We start from the raw sequence: 21,527 nt of genomic DNA on the forward strand, positions 1-21,527 counted from the left end.
AAGTAGAAAATATTTTTAGTTATTTTGCTGTTGGGTCGTTTTGCTTTGATAGTGGCAATATGTGATGTTAGTGAGGTTGGAAGACATTCTCACACTTTGTTGGTGGGAGTCAAAATTAATACAGTAATTCTGGAAAGCAATTTGACAATATCAATAAGGATCAATGACTTTGAAAGTAATTGCACCATTTGATTAAAATTTCCTCTTTGGAATCACATAAGGAAATAATGTGAAATGCATACAAAGATTTATGTACAGACATCTCTCTTTTTTAGCATACGAATAGCAGTGAAAAGTTGAAAATACCTAGTAACAGGAAAATGAGCAGCTAAAGTCATTTTGTAGATAAGTAATCCTATGCAGTTACCAAAGGGGTGTTTATCAAGCTATTTCATAAATTATTAGGAGTGGAACTTACTACAAATTTTCTGGAGAGCAGTTTGATAATACTTTTAGTTGACGTAAAATACTTATGAGCATTGACTTAGTAATTCTGCGTTTCAGATTGTCTAAAGTGAAAATACTTTTGCACAAAATTTGTAAGTAAGGATATTAATCACAGTATTATTTAAAATAATTTTTAAAACAACTAAATGCCCGACAATGGATAAATTATTCAATAAATTCAATAGATTATTTAATAAATTAAACTATGGCACATTCATATAATGAAACCATTTAAAATGTCTTATAGTGAGAGAGAATATACCTTTTAATAAAATACCATCTTAAAAAAATAAATAAAATAAAATAAAATAAAATACCATCTACCGTTGAATCCTGATATTGAGATTAAAAAATAAAGAAAAAATAAATAAAGATAAAGAAAAAAAATATCAGTAATGATTAATCTATGGGTAATATATTGATTTTTGTCTTTACTTTCCTTGTGTTTTCTAAGCTTTCTTCAGTGGATATATATACTGCTTTCACATCACTATGATATAAATTAGGTTATAGAAGGCAGAGTTTGAAATTGAATACTCAATCTCAACGCAGCCATGTACAGAAAAGAAGCAAGAAGGGTATCAATCAAAACATTAAAAGTATGGTTTTTGTTATCTTTTCTGTAATTTTTGAAATTTTTCTAAATAGTAAGGAATCAGGGCAAAAACTATTTTGAGAAAGAGAGAGAAAGCACAAGATCCTCCTTTAATTTGAGAAAAACAATGCATGAGAACAGAAGAGCATTGTTGTGGGCTCATCCTACTGCAGGGGCAAGATATATCTCTCCAACCAGTTTAAAGGGATGAAGTGGTTGCTGTAAATAACTTCAGACTTCAGACTCCGGAGACCCAAAGGACATCCTCAAAGTGCTACCTTTTCCTCTTTCTGGACTCTGCTACTCTCTGCTTAACTTTATTCTGGTTGAGGGGGCACCTGGGTGGCTCAGAGGTTGAGCATCTGCCTTAGGCTCAGGTTATGATCCCAGGGTCCAGGGATCGAAGCCCACATCAGGCTCCCCAGAGGGAGCCTGCTTCTCCCTCTGCCTATGTCGCTGCCTCTCTCTCTCTGTCTCTCATGAATAAATAAATTAAATATTTTTAAAAAAATAAATAAAGGGGCACCTGGGTGTCACCATGGTCAGGTGGGGGCCAGGGAATGGAGTATTCTACTTCTCTGTTTGAAGGGAAACAAAGTCAGCCTCACAGCAAACACATAAAATAGATGACAAGAGAGGTTATAGGAGAAAAGATGGGAAGGGAATGTTGGAAGGACAATGTGACAGATGTCAATGACAGAAAGTAGAAGGTACGGTGCCAGGCATTTTACAAAATTACCTCATTCAGTCCTCACAGAATTACAGCAGGTTAATTTCAAAGGAAACTGAGAGTAAGTGAAACTTCAGTGTTTCACCCCAAAACAGGCTGGTAGAACATGGCAGTGAGGAGATTTGAACTAAGGTGTGTCCAAATCCATAGCCAAACCTCCCCTCCCAAATGTTTGTCTTTCTTAAGCTCCACAGCTGCTTCCTCTAAAGTGGAGAACAGAGACCCTCTGTGTTGGCAATGGCAAGGGGGCAAGCAAAAGCTTTAACCTTCTGAAGGAAACGTCTAGGCGGCTGCCTCTCTCTGCTCTAAGAAGAGCTAACACAGAGAATAATAATATATCAGGGTGGGTGCCGTAGGTAAAGTGTTGGATATTTTCCTGACACTAAAAGCAGCTGTGGGATTCATAGACATTAAAAGATTTTCACATTCCAATTTTTACTTTTTCCAAGAAAGTTGGGCTTATTCCATGTTGGCATTCAAAGAGTATTTTCCACAACATCCTAGGCACTCTCAAAGATATAAAAGTAAACATCATCTATATGAGGACACAGAGACAAGAGATGGGAAATTCAAGGTGGAAAGACATAAATGGCAACCTGGGATAAATGGCCCTTGTAGGTCTGGCAGTTCCCCAACCAAAGCAGACAATCTAAAAGGAACCTAAGTTTATTTATACCTGCTGAGAATTTACTCTACCTAGTGATTAAACCTCCAGGACACACCAGCTAAGTTTAGTGGAGCTTTAAGAACTCAGGCTTTGCATTTCCTTAACCTTCTTGCTTCCTGTCCTTGGTTCTGCATGAAAAAACTCATCTCCTCACAGTTCCAAGAAATAATTCCAAAAATAAATGTAGGCATTTGCTTTAACCAGGACATTATGTCCCCAGTTTTCTTTCCAAAGCCTACAGGATGTACACATTGCTCTTGAGGTCTGTCCACAAGCACAGCAAATGCAAGTTCTACATTTGCTCCCCAGCTGAGTGTCTGTGCTTGGCAAAGCTGCACACAGCAGATAATGCCCATGAAGGAACAGCTGGATGAGTGATTTATACTGAAAAAACAAAACAAAACAAAACTAGCAAACCCTTGGGATTTATTTAGCACAATATATTTAGTTGTTTATTCAGAAGAAGTAAAATTCCATACATTAAGTAATATATGTAAAAGTACTTTGTTAAGCATTAAAGAGGGGCACAATTGCTAGGGATTCTGACATGAGACTCATTAGCCATTACTTCAGTCAGTGTGGAGCTAATTCCCTACAGACTCATAGCGGGGGAGAAATACTGTCTTATGGCCCCTGGGGCCCTTCTCACCAAAACTGAGGAAACACGACAAAGCTGGAAAAGCACAGACCTTGAAGTCAGATTTAGATTCAAATGTAATTTTTACACAATTACTAGCTTGGGAGCTCTTTGGGTCCATATGCCCTCATTTGGATAATCCAGTTATCAACTGGAACTTCCTACCTGCCTTAGGGAGTCAGATAAAGTTGGTGTGCACCAATTAGAAAGTGTAAACCCTTCCCACAACCTTTGGGAATTCTTGGGAATTACTGTCCTTTAACCTATTACTCATCTGGCTCCAATAGTACACAAGCCATATTCTCTTTTCTCCTTTTCTCAGATTGCAAGTGAAACTCTATCCCCTTGCCAGTATCCAGAAAGAATCCACTCAATACTGACATGTCTAGGAACTTCACTGAAGGTTATGGGGTTGGCAAGGACTGGTAGACCTGGGGAATGTAGGAGGTGGGGGCACACAGCCATTTTCATCTCTCTACCAGTGTCATCTTACTTTTCCTCTTCTTTTCTGCTGCTCACACATGACTCCAGATTGTTTCTTAGGAACTACAAATATTTTTCCTCTTGCTATACAGAGAAATTTAGCTCTCTTATGTTCTTGTTCCAAACCTTCATACTCAAAATGCATCAAGATGCTAACAGAACAATGGGGTTTCCAATGGCTTTTTCAGGAGGTAGTCAAGGTTATAAATAGAAAAAAAAGAAGATTTCCATCATATTTCTTTAAAAAGTGTAATAATAATAATACCTACCTTGATACTTTCCAAGATTTGTGTGAGTTTATATAGAAGGGATGAAAATCCTTTGCACATAATAAGTTCATAATAAATACTGCTGCTGAGCATGATGATTCTGTATTAGGTAGCCAGTGTTTGCAGTAATTGTACTTCTCTGGGTATCACTTATCACAATTGTAGTGAATTATTTTTGCAATCATATTTCCATGTCTGTCTCCCCCATATGCTGTAAGTTTCCTGAAGGCAGAAACTATTTCTGTCTTGTTTACCACTGTGTCACCAATGACTCATACAGTGCCTGGCCCACATATTTAACTCTTCATTGCATTAATAAATAGATGAATGAATAAATGGAGAGATATTAGGTGTGGAGGATTTTTCTCTTTCTTTAGAATTAGTGACTTCATAGGAAGAAGTGCTAGGGCACGTGAGAGATGGTGAAGTCACGAAAGACATTCTCCAAGTGTTTTTTTTTTTTTTCTCCAAGTGTTTTAAGCTCTTGAAGAGTTTGGGAAAGATTAGTAGAGCCCCAGCTTCTCCATTCACCCCTTGTTTCTCTGCATTTTCTGCTCTTTCCACCGGATTAGCCTCCTACATATTCCAATGGGTTTTATCAGTCTCCCTAAAACTTAAAAAAAGACAATAGAATATTTGTTTGCCTACCTCTACACTGTTTCACTAACACAAACTGAGATCATTAGGCTTTTGGACTATTTCAAGAAAATCTATCTTACCCATAATTTATGGGAAATACCTACATTTTCCCCCAATATTTTCCCATGGTACATATTTCACTTTTTAGTTACCTTGTTGGATCACCTAATAATCTAACTTTAATGTTATAACATATTCTGAACAGGAAAATGTACTGTAATGAAACTTGTAAATTAACTTTAGGAGTGTAACTCATTCCTGGACTGCAGAGTTGGCTTTATGTGCAGGGACTACATATTGCAAAGCAAAGACACGGGATTTACAGTCACCCTCTTCCGTGGGCCTCCTCTTCTCATCTGACAGTGAGGAGTCTGGGCTAAACAAATGGGTTTTCAACAATAGCAAAGGATAGGAGCCTAAGTGGGCTGGGTTCAGCCCTCTTTTCCCTGCCAGAGCAACTGTTATTTTAACTTTTTTTAGATGCTTGGCTCCAGTTAAGGAATTAATTTGAAGAAAAGATTCCATGGCAAAAATTAAAATCAGCAAACTGGAAGAGACTCTTCTATAATCCAAAGAAAATTAAATCACCTAACAAATGTTTTCTGAGTCTAGGGTGCTGTTTCAGTGGGATTGTCAGATAAAATATAGGATGCGAAATTGAATTTCAATTTCAGGAACAATGAATAATTTTGTAGTATTAGTATGTCCTATATTCGAGTCACACACAAAATCTGACAACCTTATAATATGCTAGGCACTTTAAGAGTTGGGGTCGAGGGATGCCTGGGTGGCTCAGTGGTTGAACATCTGCCTTCGACTCAGGGTGTGATCCCGGGGTCCGAGATCGAGTCCCACATCAGGCTCCCTGCATGGAACCTGCTTCTCCCTCTTCCTGTGTCTCTGCCTCTCTCTCTCTGTGTCTCTCATGAATAAATAAATAAAATCTTTAAAAAAAAAAAAGAGTGAGGGACAAGCGTCATATACCAAGAAGAGCACAAAGACATGATAAAAGGAGTTAAATGTTTTGCTGTAGATTTTATTATTATATCATATAGAGTCCTCACCCCACCCCACCCCCAAAGACTACTTCCTATGCCCTTACTACTTCTGAAATTTATTGCTCATTTAAAAATTGAAATTGATGGAAAAATAGTGCTTAATATACAGAATTTAACTTTACAGCAAATATACTCAGAAGACATCTATGCCATGGAGTTGGAAATTATACTTCAATACCCTGCATTAAAAATAACCTCTGTGGTTCTAGAAATGACAGAATCTGGGGAATAATTCTCTACCTGTTCCTCATATGATTTGTTCTTCCTACCGTACTGCATGTCCTCAGTTTTGTCTAGAAGGGCATGAGATGCCATGAGGCAACACTTGTCATCTTCTTTGGCTCAGGAAGCAGTTAGCCCCATTCAAAATGGGAGAGTAGTAAAAATTATTTTGTATTCACTTTTAAACTCCTGTTTAGTGAAAGTATCAGTATTTGGAGGGTATTTGGTGTCTTTGGAGATACTCAGAGTTACCCAAAATTGACCATTTGAGGCTTGCCTGAAACGGGACTGTTTGTTTCTGATGTATATAAAGACTATCTTAATCATCAAAGAAAGAACTAGTTTATATTGAGGAGGGGGCCTGAGTCAAATTGTACCTATGAAAATTGTTATCTAAGTTCTCATCCACAGACCGCCTACAGTTTAAAAGTTAAAATGATACATAAGTTTGCAAAATTATTTTGTGAGATATTCACAAAACTTCACTTATTTAGGTGAAATCTTCATTATTCCTTCTCAGGTAGTCTGTTCTTCTTTACCACATCTCCCCACGTCTTAAAAAATATATTTGAAGCCATATGAATAGAAGTGAACAATTTCTCCTATTTCATTTGTAAGCAGTTTCTCTTAGCAATGACTGAGCCACGTATGCATTGGAACTCCCTCTGAACAGTGTATACAACCAACAGCTGCTCTGAGAGGGGAAAAGCTCTTGGAGTCCCACCGCCGAATCTTCCAAGTCCAGTCTTCCAAGACTTTTTCATTTCCCCCCTTCTCCAATTCATCCTGTACATACACTGTCAGACTAATTTTTCATCATTACTGCTTGCATTTTTTAACTCCTGTACACAGAAATCTAGTGGCTTCTCTTCTCCTCCTCTGTACAATGGAAGCCACCTGAATGGCCTGCAGCCAATGTAATCATCCTCCTTGGCTTCACTCATTCCTTCTAGGCACTAGTGGGATAATGAACATCACTGAGATGCTGCATGCCCTTCATGAAACTGACAGTCTTATGAGTGATACAGACCCCAAAAAACCAATTTCATAAAGTATTCTATGGCTATAATTTTGATAACTGTTATAAAAGTAAATTATGAGGGCATTATGAAAGCAGAGAGCTAGAGTGTGTTAGTGGAAATTAGGAAAGGCTGCCCTAGGGTGGTGATGCTAATGGGCTGGCCAGGTTTGGGGCTGAGAGCAGTTGGGATGTGCACTGGGAAAAGAGAAGAGAATATTCCAGGCAAAGGAATGGAAGGCCCTGAGCCATGTGTGACTGCTGTGCAGTGAGTGAACAGAGTGACATGTGTCAACAGTGAACCTAGGAGCCCAATTGCTTGGACCTGCAAAGACATTTTAAGGATTTGGATTTTAAATTAAAGGCAGTGGGAAGCCCAACCTGCATTTACGTGCTGGTCGTCAGAATGCATCTTAGTTGACTATGGAGGCCATTAGATAAAAAAGGCATGGCTCCTAAATAAGCTCATATAATCACAACCTGCCATAATAAAGCATGACATCCAAACCAAGAAAGGCAGCCACAGTACAGCCTCCACTAGTGAGACTACCCCAGGGACTCCAGAAATTAAACAACGTAGTATGTCTATTTGTTTTAAAACAAAGGTGTCTGTATTGGTTGTTTGCCCCTCACATGGTTTACTAACAATCCAGATTGCTGAGTAAACTAAGCCAAGCCTGGACACCTTGACCTCTTCATTCCCTCCTTCTACCTGCTGTCCCTGACCTGATGCACCCCTTCCTTCTACTCTTAGGAGTCTACTGTGTCTGTAAGAGGAGAGTATTTGACAGTAAGAAACGATCTAATTGTAATGTCTTTTTCCCACGCCCCTTCTAGCTGATGTCTCCTGCAGAGTTCACGGTCCTGGTTCTGAGAGTCAAGAGCCATGAGCACCACATTAATGGAGGATTGGCATTGAATGCTGTGCTAGAAAAAGTTGCCAAGAGCATGTTGCAAATAACTCTTGACAACTTTTGCAGAGGAAAACTGTGTAATTAGCTTAAACTTTTTAAACTAAAAAAACACCTGACTCTGATTCTGTGTAATTAGGATATAAGCAGGCACCATATTAAAAAAATAAGCACACTGGTCATACTGTAAGTGACATATTTAAAAGCTAAAAATGACCATCTTTTTTATTTTTCTTTTTGTTTGGAGGTGAGAGGGTTAGTCACTTTCTATTCTTCACCATCGCAACTAGTCTTCCCCCTACACACCTCCAGAAAATATTGACATAATCCTAAATTTGGGATGAACAAAGGCATACCAAACTTCAAAAGGCTGTCATTTCAAGGACTCACTAACTTGGCTGCTTTGCAGACTATTAATGGACCTTGGAGAACAATAACTCAAGTTTAAAGCATTTTCAGGCATATGGTTCCATAGGGCAATGACTTGCCTGCTTGAGAAGACTTCTGCAGGTCCTTATGATTATAACAACCGCTTGTGAACTCCACGGTTCTCATTCTTTACTTGCTCAGCCCCATTCCTAATACCTCATATTCATTTCTTGATAAAAGTTCTCTAGAGCATTTGACTCTAGTGGCACTGCCTCCAAGAAATAGATCGGTAAATCATAAAAGAGGAAAAGTGTCATTGACTTGTAAAGGCAGTATTACATGATTTATATACTGAAAATCATCTCTAACCAGGACCCAAGAATTTAAACTTTCTGATTTTGCTACTTCACCGTGCAGCCTTAAACTTGCCGCCTGATTTCTGAGTGTCATTGTTCTCACCAAGTGACACCACAGAATTGGGAGACAGTTATTACCGACATATTACAAATAGGAAAATAATGACAAGGAGCTTCTTGATCTGGTTCCTTTATTTACAAACCATTTTTTTTCTGGCCCCTGAAATGTTATTAAGGCTCTGTACTTTTTGAAATGCCTTGACTTGATGTTACTGTGTAAGAATGGGACTGATTCATGTTTCAAGCTCAATGAGACAACAGCTCACAGATGGAAGGGAGCCTCACTATGTGGGCTCAAAGGATACTGTTGGTCACATATAGCTAATATCGATGTCCCAGAATCCCTTTCGACAGTTTTTTTGGAGCTTTTAAAGAACAGTTTTTCAGTAGTTACTTCTCTCAGAACCTAATCATTTCCAGGTAGTAGTTTAGACTCATTAAGTCTTTGAAGTCACTAACGTGCTATTAAATGCATCACTACTCTGGTGCATTAAATGACAGTGAAATGGTAGGCACTAGTCTGTGTGGCCAGACTGGCAGGAAATGGCTTGAGTGCCCCTCCGCCAAAGCCTTTATTTAAAAAGGAACTGCTTGTTCAGTCTTGGATGCAGAGCTTGCCGCTTATTACCCTTTGTTATGTTCTCACAAGGTCCAGGGACACTTGTTTCCATAAATGCAGACACTGAAGCATGAATCTGGAACACTTGCTTTCAGTATTCACAGATTCACAGAGCAGACATATACTGATGCATCACAAGAATGACTTTTACAATCTCAAAAGCATATCCACAGTGACATTGATGCTATTTGGCTAAAAATGTTTTGTGCTATAGCTCTTACTTTGTATCACTGTGACTGATTCTAGTTGTGTATCCATGGAAGTAGGGGTAGTTTGAAGTATGAACACCATTGAGTCAGAGAGATGGGGTGTTTGTGCATGTGTGTGTATGTGTGTGGTCTTTTTTGTTTGTGTGTGTGTGTGTGTGTGTGTGGCCATTTACCAGTTAACATGGGGGTTTATGATTCAATAATTAACTTTGTTTTCTGGTTCTCCAGGCAGATTCATTTTCTACATAATTGTATTGTACATCACTTTGTCTTTTATATTATGGTAAAAATAACATAATAAGAAGATGTGATCTTTTAATAGAGTAAATGCATTTCATTGTGGTATAGGCTTTTGGGGATCATAAAGTTCCCAGCAGCAGGCACCTCATTTGCAGACCCTTTAGTTAGCTAGCAACTCCTATGTTTCAAAATATTATATCAATTAAAAGCAGGATGTTCTCCCATCCAGATGATTTCTGATCTGTAGTAGATCAGAGTTCTAATAATTCTTATATTGTGATAGTCAGATATGTGATCTCATATCTTAATAATCCGAAAGTATTCTTTACTAGATTTACCTCTATTAAATTTGACCATATTAATTAAGCAATCAGAGCTAATTTGGTTTGTTGATATAGATGGGATCAGAGTGTAGCCTAATTAATTCTTATCATTAAGCCACTGAGATTGAAAGAGCTTGTATCAATGATAACTTTGTGTCCAGAAATTCCACCACTAACCTTCTGGAGTGGAATATTCCTAGAGCATAGTTGATATAGCGACTCCTGTAGGACCATCTAGATTTGTTCAAGAATTACTGAGGGATAAAGCACCCAAATTTAAGTTTTTGCTTCATGATGGTGTTTAACAGATGCCAAATAAATGTTGGTCAGATGTATATGGCAATAGGATGAAGAAGCTAAAAACTTGGGAGGACAGCCAGGTAGATTGACCTGGGTATAAATTTTAGCTTTTAAAAATCTCTAACCCTCATCTCTTTTCTCATCTGTAAGATAGGAATGATAACACCTCCAGATCTGAGTATTAAATAAGATCGTAAACATTAAGCAGGAACATAGGTCTCAATAAATTAATGAATGGTATTTGGGAGCAAGCCGAGTCTAAGGATGAATAGGTTGGGCATGCAGCATGATGGTCAAGTATAGAGCTCCTGGAGAGACTTGTAAAATGCCACTCCTGGTTCTGTGGCTACCAGTATTGTGATCTTGTGGAAGTTTCTTAACTATTCAATCTGGATTAGTGTTCTATTGCTGCTATAACAAATTATCACAGATTTATGGCTTAAAACAAAACACAAGTCCAAAACGGGTCTGACTATGCTAAAATTGGGTGTTGGCAAGGTTGCTTTCCTTCTGGAAGTCCTAGAGGAGGATTCATTTCCTTGCCTTTTCCAGCTTCCAGAGGCCACCTGCATTCCTTGGTTTGTGGGCCTTACCTACATCTCCAAAGTGTGTCTTTCCTTTATAAGGACTCATAATTACATTGGGCCCACGCACATAACCCAAGATAATCTCCTTATCTCAGAGTCATTAATTTGATCACATCTGCAAAGTCCCTTTTGCTATGTGAGGTAACATATTCACAAATCTGGAGATTGGGATGTGTGCATCCTTGGGAGGCCATTATTTTGTCTACCTCTTCAGCCATGGTTTTCTCCTCTATAAAACAGGGAAGTGTAATATGACCTATCTCAGAGTTAGGATAAGAAATAAGTAGGACAATGCATGTAAAGTGCTTATAATTCAGAGCCTCCCTACACATGGGAAGCATTTCATACATGCTATCTATTATTGTTATTATTCTCCGTGAACGAATCTCATAGTCCCTTCCTGCTACATAACCCAAGCATTCATGTCTCCGCCTCAACAAAATGATCCAGAAGGCCTGCATGGTTCAAGACTGAGAAAGAAGGCGCCTTCCCACCAGCTATTCTTCCCCACTAAAATTCTTGGCAACCACCAACTTAGAGCCATGGTTCTCTCAAGAAACAGAGATTTCTTCCAGTCATCCCTTAATTTCAGACAAATTCTCTTCAAAGGAAGGGACATAACGGGGAGGCTTATAACTCATAGAAACAGATCCAGTGGCAAGAAATAAGGGCTGCCTCTGTTTCTTCTCTTTCCATTCTCTACTCTTGTCATGCCAGTAAGCCCTCGTCTCAGGGAAAGGACCATGGTGTGCAGAATGCCATTGTTTACTGCCGAGGATCTTGCAGCCATAACTTCTGGCAGCTCATACACTCTGCCTGTTTCTTTTCCATGTGGCCTATTTAATTTTGGCATGTGCATGTATTAACCCCATATACTTGGCTGTGACTCTACTGAATAGCAATCATCAGAGTCCCTACAATGTCATTGCCATTTTCTGAGTTGTTTTATATTGTATCAGCCTGAGATATTTTCCACTGAGAGAATCTGAGTAGAGAAAGGAAAAAATAGCACAATATTAATTAATTTAATATTTAACTATGGGTTAGCCTCCATTCTACTTTTTAAAAAATGTTTATTTATTCATGAGAGACACGGAGAGGGAGAGAGAGGCAGAGACACAGGCAGAGGAAAAAGCAGGCTTCCATGCAAGGAGCCTGACTTCGGAGTCGATCCCGGGTCTCCAGGATCACACCCTGGACTGAAGGTGCCGCTAAACTGCTGAGCCACCCGGGCTGCCCTCCATTCTACTTTTTACTGACACGTTGCACTAGACTGAAAAGTTGTTAAGTGTAGATTCCCTTACTCCTTGTTTTGTTGTTGTTGTTGTTTAAAGATTTTATTTATTTATTCATGAGAGACACAGAGAGAGAGGCAGAGCCATAGGCAGAGGGAGAAGCAAGCTCCTCACAGGCAACCTGATGTGGGACTCCATCCCAGACCCCCGGATCATGACCCGAGGCAAAGGCAGATGTTCCACCACTGAGCCACCCAGGTGCTCTTTACTCCTCATTTTAAATGAGAACAAAATAGTTTCTTTGATGATCTAGGATTCTTGAAAATTGCCCTTTGAAAATATTTGTCCTGGCATAAATACATTTTGAGAAACATAGAGGAGAATTAGTAAGGAGGAAGGAAACTTAAAAATAATTTAATAGACACTCTCTTTCATCTTTTCATATCCTCCATGGACTGTGTTTGGAACCCTGTGTTCTTTTCATGCTTTGTTATTGGTTTTGAATCTGTTAAAAGATAGTAGTGGTTATATTGATATCTTCCTGCCTGCCTATCTTAGTGCCTTCCCCCCATTTGCCTTCCCATCATCTTTATCTCAAAAGACAGTTGGAGCACCTGGGTACCCGGCTCACTTGGTTAAGTGTTTGACTCTCGATTTCAGCCCAGGTCATGGTCTCAGGGTCATAATCTCAGGATCATGAAATTGAGTCCCACTTCGGGCTCCATGCTGGGCACAGAACCTGCTTAAGGTTCTCTTTCCCCCTCTCCCTTTGCTCCTCCTTCCCCACCCCCCACCAACCAAATTAGTTATACCAAGGTGAACTTTCTGATTCTCTCAGGGAAATTTGAAATTTAATATTCCCAGCTTTATTGAGGTGTAATTGACAAAACTGTAACATATGTAAAGGGTACAACATGATTTGATATACCTCTACATTTTGAAATAATTCTCCCAAGCAAGTTACTTAACCCATTCATCACCTCAGGTACCTACCTTCTTTTTTGATGGGAGAGCCTAAGATTTACTCTCATAGCAAAGCTCAAGTTTAAATTTCATTATTATTTACTACAATCACCACGCCATACATTTGATCTGCAGAACTTATTCACCATATAACATTCTTTTTTTCTTTTCCCAGCGATTCTTGCGTGGTCCTTCTTTCTCAAGTTTAAGAACTGTCTGTTTTGTTGGTCTGGGTCGTATTCCCTAATACACATAGAAATGCAGAAAGTGAATAAAGGAGCAGCGTTAAGGAAAGGAAAAGAAAGGGCAAGAAGAGGATCCAGGAAAGAGGGAATAAAATGCAAAGAGAGGTGGAGAAAGAACTTGGAGCAGAGAGTACAGAGGACCTATGTGCTTCATGACTTGTAGGTCTCTTTCCTTAGAGAAATCATGCCAGCACACAACCCCTTACCACCATCCCACCCAGCTCCGCTTGGCATCTTCTAATGCATGTCGTCAACAATGCTTTAGCCTAGTTCATGTATGTGTGTGTACGAATGTCCCACCACGCCCATCCTCGGGGGAAAAAGGAGAAGTTCCCTTGAGTCTTACTTCATACAATGCTGTTTTGGTCTTAAGAAGCCCAGTGGACTCTGTAGTCAGATGTGTCTGGTTCGAAACTCTAAATTGGTCATTTAGGCAATTACTTAATTCTTCTGAAGTCCACAGATAAATTGGTGGTGTCCACAGTAAAATGGGAATAACAATATCAACATATGCTGTTCTTTTAAGAACTGAATGAGAAAACTCCTGCATAATGCTTGGTATAGGGCAAGCTTTTTTGTAAAATGGTAATAGTTTTAAATAGCATTATGGTAGTTATTCTTTTCATCTTATTACTATTTCTTCTCCCAGAAAAAGTCTGATTTTTCTTGTCCTATTGCAGAAAACAACTTTTTTCCCTGACTGTGCCTTTTCTACCTCTCCACACAAAACACTCCTTAACCCTAAAAAATAAAAAATGGGCATTATAAAGCACACAAGCCTCCCTGGCTTATATCTCAATGCTCAATGCCATGTCCTACACTTATTCTCACTTTGTTTTTCCAAGTTCTTCTCCTGGAAGTCATATTTCCAGAAGTCTAGACAACAATTGGCCCGTGAATTAATAGCTGCCTCAGTTTTTCTTTCCCCTTAATGCATTAGAATGGGACAAGGGGGAACCTATCTCTTTCTACTACTCTTTTTAAGATCCTTCAAAACAAAGAAGAGTTAGAATCCTTTCCAGCACCAGGAGTTACACCATAAGGTCCTAAAGCACTTCGGATTTATCAGATGCAAGTTTCTGCCTGACATGATTAAGTGTGTAGACCAAAGTGCTCTGGTTTCTACCATGTGAGGAGCCCATCACTGCCTTCTCCTTGACATCTTTCCCTTTTGTCTGGCCTTAAAGGGTCTGGTCTCCATGAGCCTTCTTGCGCTCTCTCCCTGGGCAGTTGATTTGCAGATATGCCCATTGTGACTGGCCAACAGTTGGTGCTCCCTATAAAACAAATCTACCTTTGATTCTCACTAATCCTGGCCTTCTTGCCCTAAACCAGCCCACATAAGCAACTACACTTCCTTTATTTGCATATCCGTGTACATATGTAAACGTTTTGGTGGGGTGAGGGTCCTTAACCTTTTATCAAAACATTAAAAGGATCTAAATCTTAGCTCTGAACTGGACAGCACTGCACTGCTTAATCAGCTAATACATCCTGTCATTTGGAAGCCTCATTATTGAGAAACTAAAGTGAACTCAGTCACTTGAACAAAATTTGGAATTACAATCTTAAAATTTTTCAAAATATTTTACTTTTATAAATGTCTCTGTATATATATACAACATAATCCCACTATAATAAGCGGTTCTCATAAATTAAATTACAAAAATGAGGGTTGTCCTGGTGTAAGGTTAATTAAAAATAATCAGTCTTCTACTTCTGGGGGGAGAGAACTTTTCATTTATTTGTTTTCAAGTATTAGACATATAGGAAAAAGAAACAGACCTATGTTTATGAACAGTGACATCTTACACTGAATTGAGAAAGTTCCAAATGATCAGAGGGCAGCCATTTCCTAACACCTGTCCCCCAGAAGTTAAGAATTTAGCAATCCCAGTAAGAAGACAAAGAAACCTCACTCTCTAGTGTTAGGGACAACCATAGTTCCACCATGACCAAGTGCCCTATACTCATTATTCCTCTTGAGAAATATAGATACACACATATACACACACGCATACAAAACCATTGTCCCAAAGGCACATCATATTGAATAAAATGTAGTTCTCTGAAAAATCTTGGGTCCTAGTGCAGTGCTGGAAGCATCAGTATAAACAACCCCCTCCTGATAGTGATCTCACCTTAGGAGAGGTCCTTTTATTTACTATTTTTTTCTTTTTTAGGAGAAGTCCTTTTAATTGAGCTCCCAGACAGGGCTCTCTGGTCCTTCAGGGACATTCTAATAACTTCAAACCCCATGTTACAGAGTTCAAATATTCATTATCTTCCTTCCAAAAGTTTCTTTTTTACCCACGCCAAGTTGCTCCCAGCCTTGCTCTGCAATCTTTAAGCCATTACTTACTAAGAAGGAGGAGGCGAGGGTGATAGCAGTTGCTAATGGGCAGGACTCCTAGCCTTTTACCAAGCCAAATGAAAGCAAACAAAACCAAATGTCTTTTTTTTTTTTTCCAAATGTCTTTAAACATCGAGTACACTCTTACCCCAGAACAGTAGGTTCCTTCCTGACTTGACAGTACCACTAAGAGTAGTTCTTCCCAGAACAAAAATGGTTTTCTCAACTTTTTAATGGCATTTCCTCTTCCTTAAAGTTTGCCTCATTAGGTACCCAATATCATTGTATGTAAATGTTTATATTTATATTCCCCAAAGAATGAATTATCTTCTCCCTGGGCTCAAAGTACATTTTAAAGAGGGTCTTACAAACAAGAGAAACATATTACAAGGCAACGTAAGAATTCCAACCTGATGTTCTGCGAAGAGGTTCGTGGTCAAACTCAACAAGTGTTATATTTCTAACTCAAACATGGCTGTATATCAGGAGTGCCTCTGGGGCTCTTACAAACATGAATGCTCAGTTCCAACCCCAGATTCAATAGGTCCAAGTATTTGCATTTTTCCAAGGTCTTCAGGCTAGTGTGATGGGCAGCCACAGCCAAGAACTACTACAGTTGGCACTTTGGAGAGGAGATCAAAATCCCTAATAACACTGGTCATTATACTAAAATAGTGAGCTCATAGCTCTGGCCCCCCAATCACAAGATCCAAGTTCCAAGAGCAGAAGATGATACTCAAAGTAAAAGAAATCTGAAACCCATTATAGCCATTTATTTTAGTAACAGCATTTTCCTACTTGCAGGAGCTCATCTTGATAAAGGACTGAGAAGTAAAAGCAAGTGCAATTATCCTTTGCCTCAGGAAAGAGCTCTGAATACTTTTTTATTATATTGCCAAAGATGAGGCTGAGAATGTAAATCTGAGAAAGTCCTATCAGAGGCCTCTTTCATTAACAGAAATGGAAACAGGCATTTATATGCCACCAATAAATCAATTAAAGGAGGAAAGGAGCTTGAAATGGCCTTCCCTACAGTTATTAACTTGGGGGATTGCAAGGCTGGGTGATTGGTGAACCCAGCACCCTCCTGTCATCCAACGTGGAGCAAAGCAAAGGAAAATAAGGCCTGGAAACAGTCTTATCATCTAAACACAAAGAAAAAAAATAAAAAATAAAAAATAAATAAACACAAAGTCTGCAGGTCTTGAGTGTTTGCTCAAGTGGAGCAGAGGCAAAGCAGAGCCAGACGTTTTTAAAAACATTGTCGGCTTTGTGGACTTAAAACATGAGAATGTGAACCAACGTGTGACTTGGTGTGTTTCTACATATCTGGATTTCCATCAATCCAAACGACTGGGAATCATTTCCATCTCCATGATTATTTCCAGTATAACAATGTTTTAGAATAGGAGGGTTCCGTTAGGGAGTAGCACACAAAGGACTCTCCCCTGCAGTTTGAGAGCACTGTGGACCCTTCCCCTCCATCTCCTTCTGGCCTGCCAATCACCTAGTTCTATCAACTTATTTTCATTACTAGTTGCAGGAAATCTTAATTTGTATTCAACAGTGGCAGCTGGAGGAAGATTACTAGTGATTAGAATTCATACCAGCCTAGGAATTTAAAAAGTAAAAGCCAAAAAAAAAAAAAAAAAAAAGGATGAAATGTCTTCTCCTGCCACGAAATGTGTTTTGGGGAAACTTTTTTTTTTTTACCTGAGTCTCAAGCTCTTTGGCTGTAATTTAGGAATAATCATGTCTCTCCAAGCTCCTCACAAGGTTGTCAGGGGAAAAGCATTTTATAATCTTCAGAAAGTTATACAAATGTAAGACACCATCGGTGTAATATTTTACGTTTAAAACTTCTTATGTCATGTGGCATAGAAATGTGTGTCTAGTATGGGCGATGTTGGATTAAAGAAGTGTCATGAAGGAAGTAACTCAAGAATGTGATATTTCAATGTGAACTTGTTCTCACCATGCCAAAATACAATTCACATTTCTTCTAACACTCCGTGCCCTGTATTTGGATTTATTCTTTATTTCTTGTTGGTTCCCATACTATTCTTCTCTGTTATTTCATTTGTCCCCCATAAATGGGGGCAGAAAGCAGGAGCCCTCCTGGTCCAGTTTTGTGGCCCTCTTTTGGCCAATACTGGAAGAAGGTGACTTGAGGAACTCACTTTCTATGAAGTCATTACTGCAGCAGATTGTTTGCTCCAACGTGTGAAATGGTGTGGGAGGGCAAAGGCTGAGTTCTTCTCTTCCACCATTCTTCATGTGGACTACAGATCATGTGCCCTGACTCTTAAATCAATCCTTTAGCATAAGATATGGTATTCTTGCTCCGGAATCATGAAAGTATCTGGCAAACTGGACTCTTCCCTTAATCATGTGTGCCCATCCTCTACCCTCCTACCTACCCGATCTTTTGGAGTCATCTTGGCAAAACCTATATCTGTATACATCAGTCCCCTACTTAACCGTGGGTGGCATCCAGTCTTCTACAGGGAAGCCCTATACTGCCTAGACATGAAGAATAGACCTTCTAGATCTGATGTCTGTCCTGGCATCTCATACTTGCCCTCAGCAATACTGAACCATTCGCAGTTCCCGTATATTCTTGTTAAAGCTCCCTGGTTTTTTCATGATTACCTCTAATGCTGATTATCCTTTCTTCACCCATTTCTATCTGGAAAATTCTTGTTTGTCCTTTAAAAGTCTGTCCCAGAGTCACCTTTTGATGCCTCCTTCAGATTTACCAGAAGTAAACTACTATATTTAGTAATACATATTTTTATTATTGTATGTATTACACCAAATTACTATTATCATTTGGAATAATTTGTTTCTCCTTCTAAACCGTGAGCTTCTTAAAAGCAAGGATCATGTCTTATTCATCTTTGGATCTTGTGAAAATAGCAGAGGATCTGACAAATTATAGCTGCCTTATAAATATTTCTTAAGTAAATGAAATGGATAGATTCTCATAAATGAAAACAACACACACCGTGTATAATTCATGGGACTGAACCCTAGTAAAGGAAATGTCTTAATGGGGCTCATCACTTATTTATCACCTGTTAGTTCCTTTTGCTATTTTGACATTTATGCAATCTGGTAAATTCTGAGGTTGTAAGCATCTTGTCTACATGAGGGAGTAAAAGAAACCAGATTAGGCCTGTTGGTGAGCCACACACCTTGTGACATTAGTATTGTCACAGATGGGTTCTTTTCCCCTTCATCTCCTCCATATGACTTTGGGCAGCTGTTGTTACACTGAAATTCATGAAAAGCAGAGCTTCGTGACAATTTCAGAAGCAAAACTGCTCTCTGCAAAAACCCTCCCTCCTTCCCTACTGAAAGTTTTGCTCTTCCTTCTAAGAAGAAACTCAAGCATTATGTATCTCAAGTCCCACTGATCAGAGTTAAATTGGAATCTAAGGAGTCCACAGTGGTGCTCCTTGCCTATTTGATTCATGAGCTGACTCTGTCCATAAGTCCCTCTGTTGAATCTGTATAAACAGTAAAACTAGCATGCCTTCCTTTTTTTACCATTATGACTGTGATCAATGGGTAATAAATGCATATTCTCAATTTTATCTAATAGTGCTGCTTCCAGGAAACTTTAGGGGTAAATGCGAAATGTGTTATTTTCCTTTTATATTTGTAATTATATTTCATGCTTTCTATTATTTCACACTACTGAGTTTTTCCTTCATGATCTTCTAAGGTACACATTTTACTTAGAAGTGAGAATTAATTCCTATTATTTAACTAATGATGGTTCTTTTATGAGTTAATTAATCACGAAATGATGATGAATAGACCAAACGGTGACATCAGGGTAGTTTGCATCTATTTTAACTTCTGCTTCATAGGACAAGATTTTGCTTTAAAATGTATGGTCCTAGATTATAATAGATATAAATTAGTCTCCCTCATTTCAAATAATTAATTTCTGAAACGAGTGAGATCTGATTTGAACTCTTCTGTGAGTCAGTTTTTGGAAATATAATTGAAAGTCCATTTCATGGGAGAGCAAACTTAGCTCATACTGTTCTTTCCTCAATTTTTTTTGTTTCATTCTTTTTTTTTTCAATAATTACTAACTGGACATATCATTGCTGATTGGATTTTGCTAGGCACTGTAAAGAACTTAAAATGTTTGAAGTTGCTGCCCTCAAAAACCTTACAGAGAGACACACAAAAAGTTAACTAGAAAAGAGGTGTCACAAACAGTACCGATTGAGGGTACAGGCAGTGAGCACTGTGGGTTTGGAGGCCAGTCTTTCCTTCTCTGACATTTTCAATCAGAGCTTTCCAGCCTGCCATCCTTTGTGATTTATTTTTAACAGTTCTTTTCAACTCATTGCAACATACAGACAGATGTAGGAATGTATCACTGGTTCTTTCCCTTATCTATTGCTTCGACTCTACTTCTAAGCTCTTGAAATAAAAATTGGAAGCTGTATCCAGACTATTTTGTGAATGTCAGAGTATCATCTACCTACTTCCTCTGGAGTAAAGGCGATGTGGTTCTGTGAATCAGGAGGGGTGTGTTTTTCTCCAGATCTTTGTATTTCAACCATACCTGCACATTTAAAATCATAAAAAGAAACTTGACTACGTTCAGCAGTGAATTGTTACCAAATTAAGACACTTAATTAATAACCCTACTCTTTTCCAGTTGTTATTTAGGCCAGACTCTGGATACATCATCACCCATCGTGAATGGGAACACAGTCTTCCCTTAACTATGTAAACCAAGGCTGTCCCATGCCCTTCTTTCCCTTCCTGGCAGTAGGCAAATAATCCTTCATTCATAGAAACAACAAGTGAGGCTCTTTGACGAGAATAACTGGCATCGCATCGCTTTTCACCATCAGTATTTTCTTTTACCCTTAGGTGAGTTATTTTGTATACAGCTCCATTTTTGAGCTGTCTTCTGCAAGCTAGTTCTACTAAATTTACCCTCAGGTTGTCAATGTCTCTCACACTCACAAATCTTTCCACTTCTGTGGCTATAATTACTCCATTGTGGTTTCACAGCTTCTCTGCTTTTGTATCTCCTTGATTAGAGGGTAAGCACCTTGTGGCTAGGAACTGTGACTTCATCATTTTTGCACACCTAGAACTTACCATGGTTCCTGGAGTCTAGAAGGCACTCAATAAAGATTTTTGAGGTGACTTTTCAGCATTGAGAGAAAGGGATAGTGAGCTGTGGAGGCTCAGAGGAAAGGCACCAAACCCAGCCGATCATAGAGTTAAGGAGGATTTCCCAGGGAGATCCACCTAAACTAAGCTGAAGGGTTACTGCCAGTTAGCTAGACTCAGGGAGAGGGGAATCTGGACCATAAAGTAGCATAGACAGGGGATCCCTGGGTGGCTCAGCAGTTTAGCGCCTGCCTTCGGCCCAGGGCATGGTCCTGGAGTCCCAGGATTGAGTCCTACGTCGGGCTCCCTGCATGGAGCCTGCTTCTCCCTCTGCCTGTGTCTCTGCCTCTCTCTGTGTGTCTCTCATGAATAAGTAAATAAAATCTTTAAAAAAAAAACAAAAAACACAAAGTAGCATAGACAGAGAACCATATTTGAGAAAGAGCAGAGTCCATCAAAAGACAGGCAGGAAGATCAGCTATGCCTTCTGTTTATCACATCTGAGAATCAAAACACGGTGGTATGTGGTATATGTGTACATGCGTGTACAAGAGAGGAAACTTTAGTTTTGTGGGTTTTTTTTTTTTTTAAGTTTAATTAGGAGCACCTGAGTGGCTCAGTGGTCGAGCATCTGCCTTCGGCTCAGGTCATGATCCCGGGGTCCTGGGATCAAGTCCCACATCAGCCACCCCCACCCCTACCCTTCCCACAGGGAGCCTGCTTCTCCCTCTGCCTATGTCTCTGCCTCTCTCTATCTGTGTCTCTCATGAATAAATAACTAAATAAAATATTTAAAATAAATAAATAAATGTTTAATTAGATATAATAAAAAATCGAC

General features: G+C 39.0%; 1 protein-coding gene across 41 annotated transcripts in view; it reads left to right on the forward strand.

The window, feature by feature from the left end:
• Window positions 1–21,527, forward strand: part of DTNA (dystrobrevin alpha) — a 365,257-nt gene that overhangs the window by 205,174 nt on the left and 138,556 nt on the right. The window lies entirely within an intron of this gene.

The sequence above is a fragment of the Canis lupus genome, chromosome 6, assembly GCF_048164855.1.
Source record: "Canis lupus baileyi chromosome 6, mCanLup2.hap1, whole genome shotgun sequence".
Lineage (NCBI taxonomy): Eukaryota > Metazoa > Chordata > Mammalia > Carnivora > Canidae > Canis > Canis lupus.